This window comes from Falco rusticolus, chromosome 8 (genome assembly GCF_015220075.1).
Source record: "Falco rusticolus isolate bFalRus1 chromosome 8, bFalRus1.pri, whole genome shotgun sequence".
NCBI classification, from domain to species: domain Eukaryota; kingdom Metazoa; phylum Chordata; class Aves; order Falconiformes; family Falconidae; genus Falco; species Falco rusticolus.
The window spans coordinates 21,631,005-21,643,385 of NC_051194.1; the positions used below are offsets into that span (position 1 = coordinate 21,631,005).

Here is a 12,381-nt window from a genome sequence, read left to right on the forward strand (position 1 = left end):
TACCTAGGTCCATTGGAATTGTACGTTGACAAATCAAGGGAAGCTAAACTGAAGGTCAGTCTAGATGTTACTTTTCCACATGTGCCTTGTGCTTGTGAGTCGGACTGCTGACTACGGAGGGATAACTTTTGCACTTGCCAAGGGCCCACGAGGCTCCATGTGCCCGCTGCTTCAGAGTGCTGCGCTGCTGCTTGGGCAATAATTGGACTGTAATGCCAATGCCACATGTTAGCCTTTCTCCAGAAGTTACAAAAGCAGAATGAGCGTTAAGAATCTGATTACCTTTTAACTAAATTCAAAATAAAGTTGCAGGATGAAGTGACTGGAAGTGTCCTGCAAGTCTGACTGGGTATTGCTGCCGTGCATGTTATCTGCCTGTCTACCGATTGTTCCTGCCTCTTGTTCTGTTGTGGTAATTCTTCTGGGTAACACGTTGGGCTCCGAGTGTAGTGCATCTCGACTTCCTCCTGATCCCCCCGAGATGTTACCGGTCTTTGCCTTCCTCACGTTTCACAGTGCGTGGGAAGGCTAGAGAGGCTGGAAGCCTCAGCTGTTGTGTGCGGAGAAGCTGTCAGCCTTCTAAGAGAGCATGTAGCCAGCAAGCGCATCGTGGTGCTTCGGTACCGAGCTGATATCACAGGCCTCAATCTTTTTTTTGTGAAAAGGTATCACAAGGAAATGTGCTGATGTTGAAGGGGGAAAGGTGGTGGGGGAAGAGGTAGGAAGCAGCTTTCAACCAATTTTAGGCTTAACTCCTGTGTTCCTGAGAATGGTTCTGGGCTTTGAGGGGTTGCTTTTGGCTTTTTGCCTTAAGCTATCAATGTGCGCTGAGCTGCTGCTTCTTAGGGAACTGTGGTGACACAAATTGTGTGCATGCCAACCTTCCTGAAGGCTGTAGCTGTATTTTACCCTAAAAAAGCTTTCCGTAATACTACGCTTCTGTTAGGATGCAATTTTCTCAAATTCCCTCCCCCCTTCAAGGTGATTTTCCCCCACACCTCCCGGCAGTAGGACTAATGTCATCTCCTTTTGCCCGCTTGGGCTTGGACTAAAATCCTTTCCCTGACTATTCTTCAGCTTTTACAGCCTTTGAGCCTTCCCTTGGGCCTGGTTGATAGTCCTTTGCCATTTCACCCTGTTCACAGACAGTGTGAGTCTAGCTACAGACTATCTCAAAGACTTTCAGTTACACGATAAACCTGCTTTTTTGTAAATTAATTTTAGCATTTTAATTGCTTTCAAAGGGAACTACAGGAAATCCTGTCCGCATGGTGGCCTAGCATAAGCAACGATGGAAAGGTGCATCAGATGTGACCTTCGTGTCAGCTCGGCGTGCCTCAGACAGACTGCATTTGGCACTCCGTGGCATGCTGCGCAGCTCCAGAAATCAATGCTAGGGAAAAAATGGGCAAAAATAATAGTCACGTAGAAACACAAGTTAGGAAGAAATGCTATAAATTAAGTCTTTCTGTTGATTGAGGCAGTTGATCTTGCTTGTGGATCTTTGGGGTGTGAACGTGATGCTGAACGGCTCGTTTTTCATTTGACATGCCTTGAATTATTTTCAAAGAGATAGAAGAGAAGCTTATGAAATAGAATAGGTTATCGAGTCTTCCTAATACGCTCACAACGATTATGTATAAAGCCAAAGTGAAGGATGATGGAATAAAGTTCTGTGCTTTATAAGTAAATACAGTACACTTAAACCTGATCTCCGTGGAATGTCCTAGTTATTTCTGGTTTTAAAATCCAAAAGAAGTTTAGGAAGTCTCAGAGGTTAGTATTGTGGGAAATAAATGGCTCTTTCACAAAAAATTCCACGTAAGCAAGGCTCTTTGAACAATTCTTTTCAAAATCAGTTCTAACTACAGCCAGTTAGCGGTTTAATGTTGAAATGTATACTTGCCCTCCTATAAAGTAGTATTTCATTTGCATTTCAGTGCTGTGAGTCATGACAAATTTGGGAAGAGCCTGAGGGAAACTTTTCATCCTGAGATACAGAAGGTAGGAGGTGACTTCTTTTTTTTTTGTTTGGCTGTGGCTTTTTATTATTTTCTGGAAAAATAAGTTGTTACCTATAAATGCCAGTGGTTTGTTTCTTTCGGTAGTAGGACAATAACGAGGAGTAGGGTTACAGTTACAAAATCGGCTGTCTTTATCAGTTGAACTGGCTACTTTGAAATTGAAACAAATACACAACTACGTTACAGGGGGTTTTGTGCTGTCTTCATTACTGGTGTGCTAAAGATACTGTTTTGTTTACAGGATTTATTGGCTCTTGAAGAGCAAGAGGTAAATGTAACCTTTTTACTCCTAGCACTCACTTGGTGATGTATAATGACTTAGATATCAATTGCTTATTGCAGTAAAAAAATGTGGTGTTTCCGTGCAACATCTGAGATTGAAAATCATTTTAAGCACCGGCATAATATATCATATTAATAGATGACCAACTTAGTAATATCATAAAATTCATAACCTATGATCAAAAGTAAATTATTAGGTATCTGCTACTTGAGCATGTAATGGAGCTGGTATGAAGTGTATATTCCCGTGTGTAGGACGTATATAAAAGTCCTTGGAGGAAACATTATTTTAGGTCTTTTGTGTGATTGTCTGTTTATCCTATAATGTGTGGTTCTATTTCTCAGGGACCTGTGAATTTTAAATTTGGAGTCCTTTATGCTAAGGATGGACAGCTTACAGATGATGAAATGTTCGGCAATGGTGTTCAAAACTCTGTTCAAAGGGTTCAAAACTCTGCTCAAACCTGTGGTACGTCCTGGCTATGCTAGTTGGGGAAAGCAGGAGTTTGAGTCAAGCAGCCATTATATTAGGTAAAAGGAGGGGATTAATGGTTTTCACTGCTTAAAATTATCACTGAAACGTCATTTTAAGTGTGGGTCTGAAGAGGAGAGATGTCTGCATTTCTGTTCTCAACAGGACAAAAATATGGAGCCTGTTCGCAGAATTAAAAGGAGCACCGGAATTCCAAGGAGTTTCCTGATGGAGGTGAAGGATCCCAACACAAAAGGTGCTGTGCTGACAAAGGCTGGGAAATACACAATACCAACTATTAATGCGCAAGTATGGAATTAATCTGGACCTGACCAAAATGTGAATGAGAGCAACCGTGCGTAAATGTCTGAGTGGCAATGCAGCCGAGGTGGCCAGCCTCTAATTACAAGGGAGGAAGCACTACCGTCGTATCTTAACCTTAAAATATGTAATACTTTCCCATATTAAAATAGAGTAGTCCTACTGTTCATGCCCCGGGAAGCTGGCTGACCTTGGGGTATGCTAAGAACCTGTATTTCTGCAAGGCATTTCAGTAGTGTTTCCAGTTGGCATCATTCTCTCTGAATGCTCATTTTGCTTCTGGTTTACGTTTCAAAGGCTTCTTGCAAAATTTAACAAATAGCCCTTGGACTGAGATTTCCTCCTCCTCTGACTTTTAGCAAATCTCATGTGTGAAACGGACTGAAGTGTTCCTGTTGCTATAAACTAAGAAATTACTGCTGTGTGCTGACAGGAGTGGCTGTTGGAAAGTGCACTCGGTAGCACTTCCCTTTTTCTGTCATGGATCTCCTGTTGTAGAAGCTGTAGCACAGACTTCTTTCATTTACAAAATGAAATTACTTGGGGACGAACTTTACCCTGATCCAGCAATTTGCACTTACCCTCTGGCAAAGGAGAGGTGGGATTCCTTTCCCCTGCTCTCTAGCTGTCAAGCAATTATTTTTCTAGTCTGAGCTCATTTCGTAGTTGATCCAACGGATGGGAGAGTTCTGCAGAAGGAAAAATGTTCCCCCCTCCTTCTTCTTCTGATAGTGTGGCTCTAGAGAAGTCATTTAGCGTAAATGCCTACGTTGTAGAAAGCCAATGTGGAGTGAGAAGACTTCCATCTATTACCTTTGTTTGATAAAATCCAAAGCTTGGAAAATTTTTCCTTTCCCATCTTTCACTTTTTTCTTTTTCCTTCCCCACCTGCCCTCCAGGGAAGCTTATGCTAGAGAGAAAAAGGAAAAGCCACCCTTTTACCAGAGGAGCCCTCCTCCTCCTCCGCAGACAGGCCTGTTCCAAACGAGTTGTTATGTCCCATTTGTAAAGATCCAGTGACGGATGCAGCGCTTATTCCATGCTGTGGAGCAAGTTATTGTGACGAATGTAAGTGAGTAATGTAATGTAAGGAGTAAACTCCCCTCCCGTGTTTTTTAATCCAAAACACCACATCAGGATCTTCTGAAAGCAGGAATAGGAGATCACCTGTGCTACCAGGTCTATTTCATACTTCAGTACGCCCGGAGTAGGAAAGGCCTCTTCTCCGTAATGGGGGGAAAAAAAAAAACCAACCCAAAGGCCAAAGAGCTTTTTTCCCTTTCTGTGTATCTAGTCAAATCTTCTTCACATGCGGAAGGTCGAGTACGAGAAGAGTGCATAATTGTGCAGGTGAATACAGTATTAGATATGGAATGCACGTAGTTTGTCCACAGCTCTTTCTCTCATACACAACTATAGAGCCAGCTCTGGTGACTGACTCTGGTCCGCCACAAACAGGCAGTCGGGCATTTAATCTACATTCTTTGCCACAGGAGTTGGTTAAACCTTCAAAACTCGAACCGACTCATGGCTTTTTGAGATGTGCTTTGTTCATTAGCCTTGATGTTGGTGGCTTCTTGCTGTACTCGGTAGTAGAAAAAAGACTAGTCCAAACATCAAGGACACAGCCCACTCTATGTCTTCAGCTGTTACAACAGGGAAATGTCAAAACTGTATAGCGATTTGCTGCATACTGGGCATTTTTTACACTACTGAACATTTATAGCTTCATGCTCTCCATTCAAGACCATATCCACCCATTAATCGTCTGTGTGTTCTTATAATTGATGAGAACCCCAAAGATTTCCCTACTTTGGCTGAAACCTATTTTGACGCTTCTAATTACACACAGGTATTAGAACAGCTTTACTGGAATCGGAGGAACATACTTGCCCGGCGTGTCATCAGACAGGTGTTTCTCCTGACGCTTTAGTTGCCAACAACTTCCTGCGCCAGGTAACGTGGTGACTTTTTCATCAACTGTTTGTAAGGAAAGTCTGTTTGTAAAAAGCTGAAAGGGAAGAAATTATTGACATCTCCTTAAAGAAGGATAAACTGAATAAGGCTGCATTTACTTTTCAAATGCATTGTCTGTTGTTACAGAAGCTGACAACTCTTTAGAGATAATCAGGCAAACTCAGGTCAAACTTTTGTCTAAACATGCTTGCCTGCCTCTCAGATTCGCTGTTAACACTGAAGTCCTTTAACTACAGATACTCTGAGCTACCAGTCCTTAATAGCAGTGTTTCATGTGATGTGTTCCTATCTCTGTGTGCTGCTTTACTCTAGGCTTGATAGCATGTACAGGACTATACAAGTCATTTTACCCTGTGGAGGCTTTTCTTCATCTATTGTCATCATAATCTGACACTTTGATCTTTTTGTCCATGTTCTTCTGCCTCTAGGCTGTGAACAACTTCCACAATGGAACCGGCTACACAACAGGGCTCCATAAGGAGATTCAGCAGCAGCAGCGACAGCCGCCGTCACCGCCTGCACGACCACTTGTGACTGTGACACCTGCTGCTCAGGTGACTGCCACCAAACTTTCTAAATCTTCCTCTCTGTCAGTCAGCGGTCTGTTAAGTTTTATTTCAACATATGCTTTTGAAATACAGTATTTATTAGAGCTTATTTTCCAACTGTTTGCATTTATTCACAAGGGCTTTCCGGTTCCTGTAGCAAGACAACCGGCAGTACCATGTCTTCTGGGCCCCCAAGAGCAAAAAATACCCACACCTGGTGAGTGACCGTAACTTTAGAATTTCTTCTAAAAAAATTATCTTCAGATGAACTGAATGGGATTTATTTCTTTTTCCTCTCCCCACTCCAAAAGGTCATCCGATGAGAGCCAGTGCGGTTCGCTCAGCAGGTGGCAGACCAGGCTGGGGACTGTAAGTATTTCACAGAAATTCAGTCTCTGACGACTTGTAACCTGTTAAACCAGGCTGTAACACCTACATTACTTCTACAGTAGCTGATTTATAATGAAATGCGTATGCACAGATAGCTGTGGAGAATACAAGTGGCAATTCATTTTTAAGTGGCTCAGCTTGAGTTGGCTCTAACAAAGGGGATCTGTGCTTGCAGTAAAACGATTACAAATAAAACTCCAGTATGTGACCCAAAAGTAGACTCTGAAAAAGAAACGCTTTTGGAGGAAACCGTAAGTATATATCAAAATTAAACATAACGACAGGATGAGGTGCAAAGCCACCCTTTCGAATTACTTACTGGCTGGATAGGGCTGAAGAAACTGATTTCCCAATTGAAGTCAGCCTCCAACATTTGATTCTTAATGACTTAGTGATGGAGCAAATTGTTGGAAGAGTCAGTGCTGGTTTTTTATGACCATTTTGAATTTCTTTAGTCTAGTCATCTCAAATAGCCAAGCTGCTTTCTCTCCGTTGGAGAGAGAGGAATCTGTTTTTGCTGTTATTGCCCTACCAGTTAGTTCTTCCTTTTGGTATGTATTTGTTATGGATAGATTATAAGTGTGCATCGTGTTTATAAAATCTTAAAGATAAATCAAAAGAAAACACAGCAATCCGTCCCAGAGATACCTAAAATTCTCAGGTTCAGTAAGCAAGGAAAGAACAGTTCAGGGACAAGACCAGGCCAAACAGATCATCACGAGGCAACAACCTAGGAAGTTTATGGGGAAGAATTGAAAGGAAGTTGGAGAGAAGATTGGTTAGTATCTGTGCAGTACTTCGAAGCTCAGAAGTGTATTGAGGAGTGGCAGAGGAGCCTTGAGCACATGGCACCTGGGAGATGGGAGTCTCTTTTAAGCATGGGCAGCCTCTTCCCACAGTCACAAAGCTGAATGTAGGGGGAGAAGACTGAGGCAACTGCTTGGGGTGAGGATGTGGAAGGCAAATGTGAGGATCCAGAAATGAGGGTATGTTCATGCTCAAATAAACAGAAAGCTGCCAGAAAAATGCTGAAGTTGAAGTGCTCACCACCATGCTCCCGCTTTGCTTTATTTTCCAGGTAATTGCTTTGCATGTCCCTAACAGAGAAGCAGATTGTCTAGAAGAATCAGGAGGAGTTCCAGTCCACCTCTCTATCCTTAGGTGGACTGGATGGTTCAAGGGATTAGCAGTGATGGGAGCTCCACATGTACGTCACTAGCTCAAAGATGGCAGGGATTACAGGTGACTGATAGTTATAACTGGACAGCAGTTGTGAAGGAATAGGTGTTCTCTTTTGCCAAAGCTTCTCTGTAGTGATATCCTTCACCTCTTGACAGCCCTGAGGAGGCTAGAAACTGAACAGGTGTAGATTCCTCGTCTCTGTGCTCCGATTGTAACTGTTACATCAAAGCACTTTGGAGAAGATACATAAGAGAAATTGCTTTAATGTTCTCTTTGTCTAATCTCACGTGGGTACAGATTTCAGCCTGGACTGCAAACTGGTGCCTTTCACTCAGATTTTGTTGACATTCTTAACATTTTTCTTATGAATTAAAAGATCAGACTTGTATAAGGAAATCTTAAATTGGAGGAGGAATGAACATACGTGGAACAACTTGAGTTTTTTCTTCACAAGATAGCTGATGTCTTCTGTCCTCAAAAAGCACTTGGGCAGGAATTGGAAGAACTCTCTGCTAGTAATGCTGTCAGTATCTTTCCCAGAGCAATGGCATTTGGTCATGTTACTAGAGACTGAGCTCTAGTATTTTTCTTGAAATGTGGTCACTGTCCTTGGTTAGAGCTAGAGGTATGTGCAAAATTTGGCTACAACTGGCTAGAAGTGGGGTATTTTGCATCCTGTACAAATTGCCAAATAGGTAGTGAAGTTAAATAGACTAAGCTGGCATTTTCAAATGGAGCTTTACTGTCTCCAGCCTAAATCCTATTTTCTTGGTGTTTGATGCCATGCTGTAGCCATTAAGACTTGCTCTTTTTGCATCTTACTGCAACAGAAGTGATTTGTGCTGCAGGTAGTTGCTGGGTAGTGACACATCTGTATGTTCACGTACCAGTAGACGCCAGTGTACACCCCTGAAATCCATCCATAGCTAGGGTAGTTCATGCGATAGAATTGAGTGGAAGCAGACTTACCCTTCCTGGGTGTTTTTACACTACCACAGCAGCAGCTGTTCTGGCTTGTAAGCAGAAACCTTTACATGCTGTCATGCTCTTCGGTTTGCAGTAGCAGTATATCAGCAGCTGAAAGAAGCTTTGATATAAGCGTATGGAGAGGAAAAAAACCCAAACCTAAACAAATTTGGGAGAAAAAAGAAAAAAAAAGGTGTGAATTACTGTTTTGAATTAACTTCATAAATTTCTTTTGTTTTTTAAGGTCCAAGTCTCCATATACAACTTCATCTCACTCTAGAAGTTCGCATACCTACTCCAAGTCAAGACCAGGTTCTTCCCACTCTTGCTCCTGCACTCTTATCATCTAGCCGTGCCCCCTCTCATTCCTACTCACGATCACCACCATATCCAAGCAGAGGCAGAAAGGAGTCAGAACTGTTGTCGTAGGTCAAGGTCACATGGTTATTCCCACTCACAGTCAAGATCACCCCCCTACAGAAGATACCAAGCACGGTAAAGGTCTCTAGTCCGGTATTTAGAGGCCACTCTCCCACTAAACAGGCCACACGTTAAGGGGAAGGAGAACGTGTTTTCAACACATACAGAGAAGTTCCACCGTATGATGTGAAAGCTTACTCTGGCAGATCTGTAGACTTCCAAGATCCATTGGAAGAGGAAAGATACAGAGAATGGGAAAGGAACTATAGAGAACAGTATGACAATTTTTACAAGGTCTATGCTGTTGACACTCAACCTCTACCTGTTTCTCTAGATAGGTCTGGTCCACCTGGGACCAGACAAGAAAATTTGCAGGGATGTGAGACAGAGCCACAGAAATCATTATAGGGCTGGAAATCACCCTGAAGAACCTTCTGGATGGGAGAGGTCATGGCATCAACAATCCTACAAAATCCAAAGAGAAAGCAGTACAAAATCCCCTGGGAGATGGCAAAGGAAACGAGCACAGAAGACACTGGAAGAGAAGGGGATGACAAGCAAGGACTTCCCAAGGCTGAGTTGTTAGAAGGTGCAAAAAACCCAAGAGAGCCCATTATAGCAGGAGACGTTGAAAGAAGAACATATATCTAATTTATCCACTATTGGTAGAAGTAGGACATGAAGGAATTACCACATCAGACCCTGATAAGAATCTTGTGTCTTTGTTAATTCAAAGTAGAATCAGAAGATACTAAATAGACTGCTTATCATCTTAGCTAGTGGACTCACCCTTTCTCTTGTCTGTTCCCATAACTGCACAGCTTTTGAAAAAACACTGAAGACTTAGAAATCAATAAAAGCCATTTTATGAAACATTATGAAAGATGACAGTGTGCACCTCACCCGTTACGACTGGACTGCATGCTTTTTTCCTCTTGGCATTAGTTCTACCCGAGGAAGCCCCATTCAAAAGAGTGAAGAAAAGCCAGATACAAAATGAACCATCATTAATACCATGGAGTATAACAAGGACAACACTGCGCCACCCTGAGATGTCCCCTCCCTGCACTGCCCCAGTGCTACAGGCATCAGCTGGAGCCCCAGGGGAACAAGGGCCGTTGCCAGAGCCCCACAGCATATCACCCCCTCCCTTGCATCTGGGCACAGCCAGGAGCTGCAAACACACCTGGGGGGCACACAGGAGGCAGGAGATGTTTATTCACTAACGCACATGAGAAATCTGAGCTTGCCACAAGGCTCAGTGGCCAGATGCAGTAGGACAGGGGCATAAAAGGGAAGAGAAAGGCAGGAGGAAGGACAGAGGGACATAGAGGGAGCTGGAAAACATGATGCTGCAAACAAGAAACGGACAAGGAGCAGGAAAAAGGTGTAAGGAGAGGAGAGATTAAGCAAGTAAGGGACAGAAAAATATTTAGTAAGTAGTAGACAGACAAAAAAATTGCAGTGCTCTGCAATGTGCTGGAAGGCGAACACAGGGAGTGTGAGGGAAGGGTGGCAAATGGGGCGGTCCCAAGTACAGTAGAATGCAATTTCTGTATTTATCCACTTCCATGCTGTTTGGTGGAAATCAAAGGCACAATCAATAACTCTTTCAGCCAGCCTCAGCTGACAATTCTTCCCAGTGCTCATGCTGCAGAAAAAGCCAAGACTGGCAGTCATTTTTTGTAACAAAGGTGCATTAGAACTTCCTACCCCATTCCATCTTCAACCCAGCAACCTATCCCAGACACACAAGGTTACATCCTTATGCAGCAACCAACAAAGCCTGCACCCACTTCCTTTACTAGAGGTCCCAAGACTTCAATATTGTACCAGTTGTACCATGTAGCTAGCAAGCACTCACCCTGGCCCACAGGGAACACCCCCCGCTTCATTTTCCAAACAAGATGCACACAGAATTCCACATGCATAACCCACCTGACTCTAGAATGGAATAGTTCATTTGCAAGGAGCCTACAGCAATCATCTAATCCAACTGCCAGCAACACAGATACCATAGCCAGAATTGAACGCCCTACCCTTCCAACTCCATTATTACCTTACTACATGCTAGATGACCCAGAACTCCAGGCTTCTCTGTTCTTCTGAGCTCATTAAGCTTGCTGGAAGCTTTCACTGCTCATCCTTTGCTGTTCCAGCATCTTTCTAGACATCCTGTGTTAAAGACACTTGTCCAGAGATAGTGTATCAAGCGTGAAGTAACTTCCTCGTAATGGAAGAGTGGCAGAACAGCCAGAACCACGGCCAGGTTTGGGAAGAGCCTAACAATGCACAAGACAAAGGACATTTGAAATACAGTGTAGCACAAGCAACCTGGAAAATTAAGCTGGCACACAACAAAAGAACAGTACACACAGAGTTGCAAAAGTAAGAATTGTGACATGGAAAATCATGCTCTCACCCCCGACACAAAAGCAGCTGTAGAACCCCAGGATGGACACTTGCAAGCATCTCCATCTGAGGGAGCTGCAGCACGAAGGACTCACAATGGCACTGCACACCTTCGGGCCCTATCAACCCCACAACTCTTATCTGTGGGGCAAGGCACTCTCAACTCTGCAGCTTATTCCCACCCCCATGCTGCCATCCACACCTCGACCTGTCATCACTGGCCTCACTGGGGAGATCTGGGCCCACCACTGAGGATCAGGTACCCCTGGAAACAGCTAGAACCAGCAACCAGCTGTAGCCATTCCCTATGTCTCCAAACCCAGGGAGAGAACATGGTGCAGGCATGAGACAGCACCAGCAGACAAGACAAACACCCGTTTGCACAGACACTTACGTGAGCATATATATGCTTTGTGCTGACACAAACAGCACTTGCACAGACCAACAAGGGCTTACCCAGACACCCCCACAGACAGAGATCTCACAGTTCAGGTCTACGGAAGACAGCAAATTGTGGCTGCTCCCAGCCTCTACCCTTCTGTAGCCAGGTGGGGACCTGGGTTGCAAGGCAGAGCTCTCCTCAGGGGAGGCAGCTGGGGCTGGCAGCAGCATTCTTCCCAACTGCTGCATTCAGAACCTCTGCTCTTCACTGATTCCACCAGTATTCCCCCATGTCACTCCTTTGTTTGCACTGGAGCTCAACAAGGCTGCAGGACAACAAAGTGACAATTGACTTGAACTGAATTTGTACATGGAACTGTAGCTACTTAAATCGCTCACCTCCTTGGAATGCTATTTGTTAAAAGGACAAATTGAATACATTTTCACATATGCCTGGCCCTTCACTTTTTAAACTGATGTCTGGAAGAAAGCTGTATTTCAACTAATTGTTGGAATGATACTTCTGAGTGTTGGCACTGAATACTCAATGCCTAAGGTTACCAGAAGGAGCACAGAAATGAGCAATTTCCTTAGCATTCCATTTTCTTTCAAGTCTTACAGATGACAGGCCATCTTATGTAATGCTAGCAAAGTTAACTCCTAAAATCATGTGAGCTCATTTCAGCTGTTAAGGCACATCCTTCCTTCTGCACAAGTTAGTTTTACATACTGTAACAATAAACTAAACTCAAGGTATTTCAACATACTGCACTCTTTGCAGATACATTGGTACTATAGTAATTAAAACTAACAAATATTTATAGGAAATACAATTACAGTACATGTATGACAATTTATTGTACCACTGTTCATATAAAGTATTTCAATGGTCAGATACAATCTTAAATATCTGCATAAGAATTTACAAACATTAGTAAAGATATACCACAGACTATAGCCTTCTAAATTTTCAAGTGTAAGTGCTGGTAGATATCCATGTTTAAAT

General features: G+C 43.2%; 1 pseudogene; it reads left to right on the forward strand.

The window, feature by feature from the left end:
* The first annotated feature begins 8 nt into the window (after positions 1-8).
* Positions 9-12,097, forward strand: LOC119152015 (annotated as a pseudogene).
* The last annotated feature ends 284 nt before the right edge of the window (positions 12,098-12,381 follow it).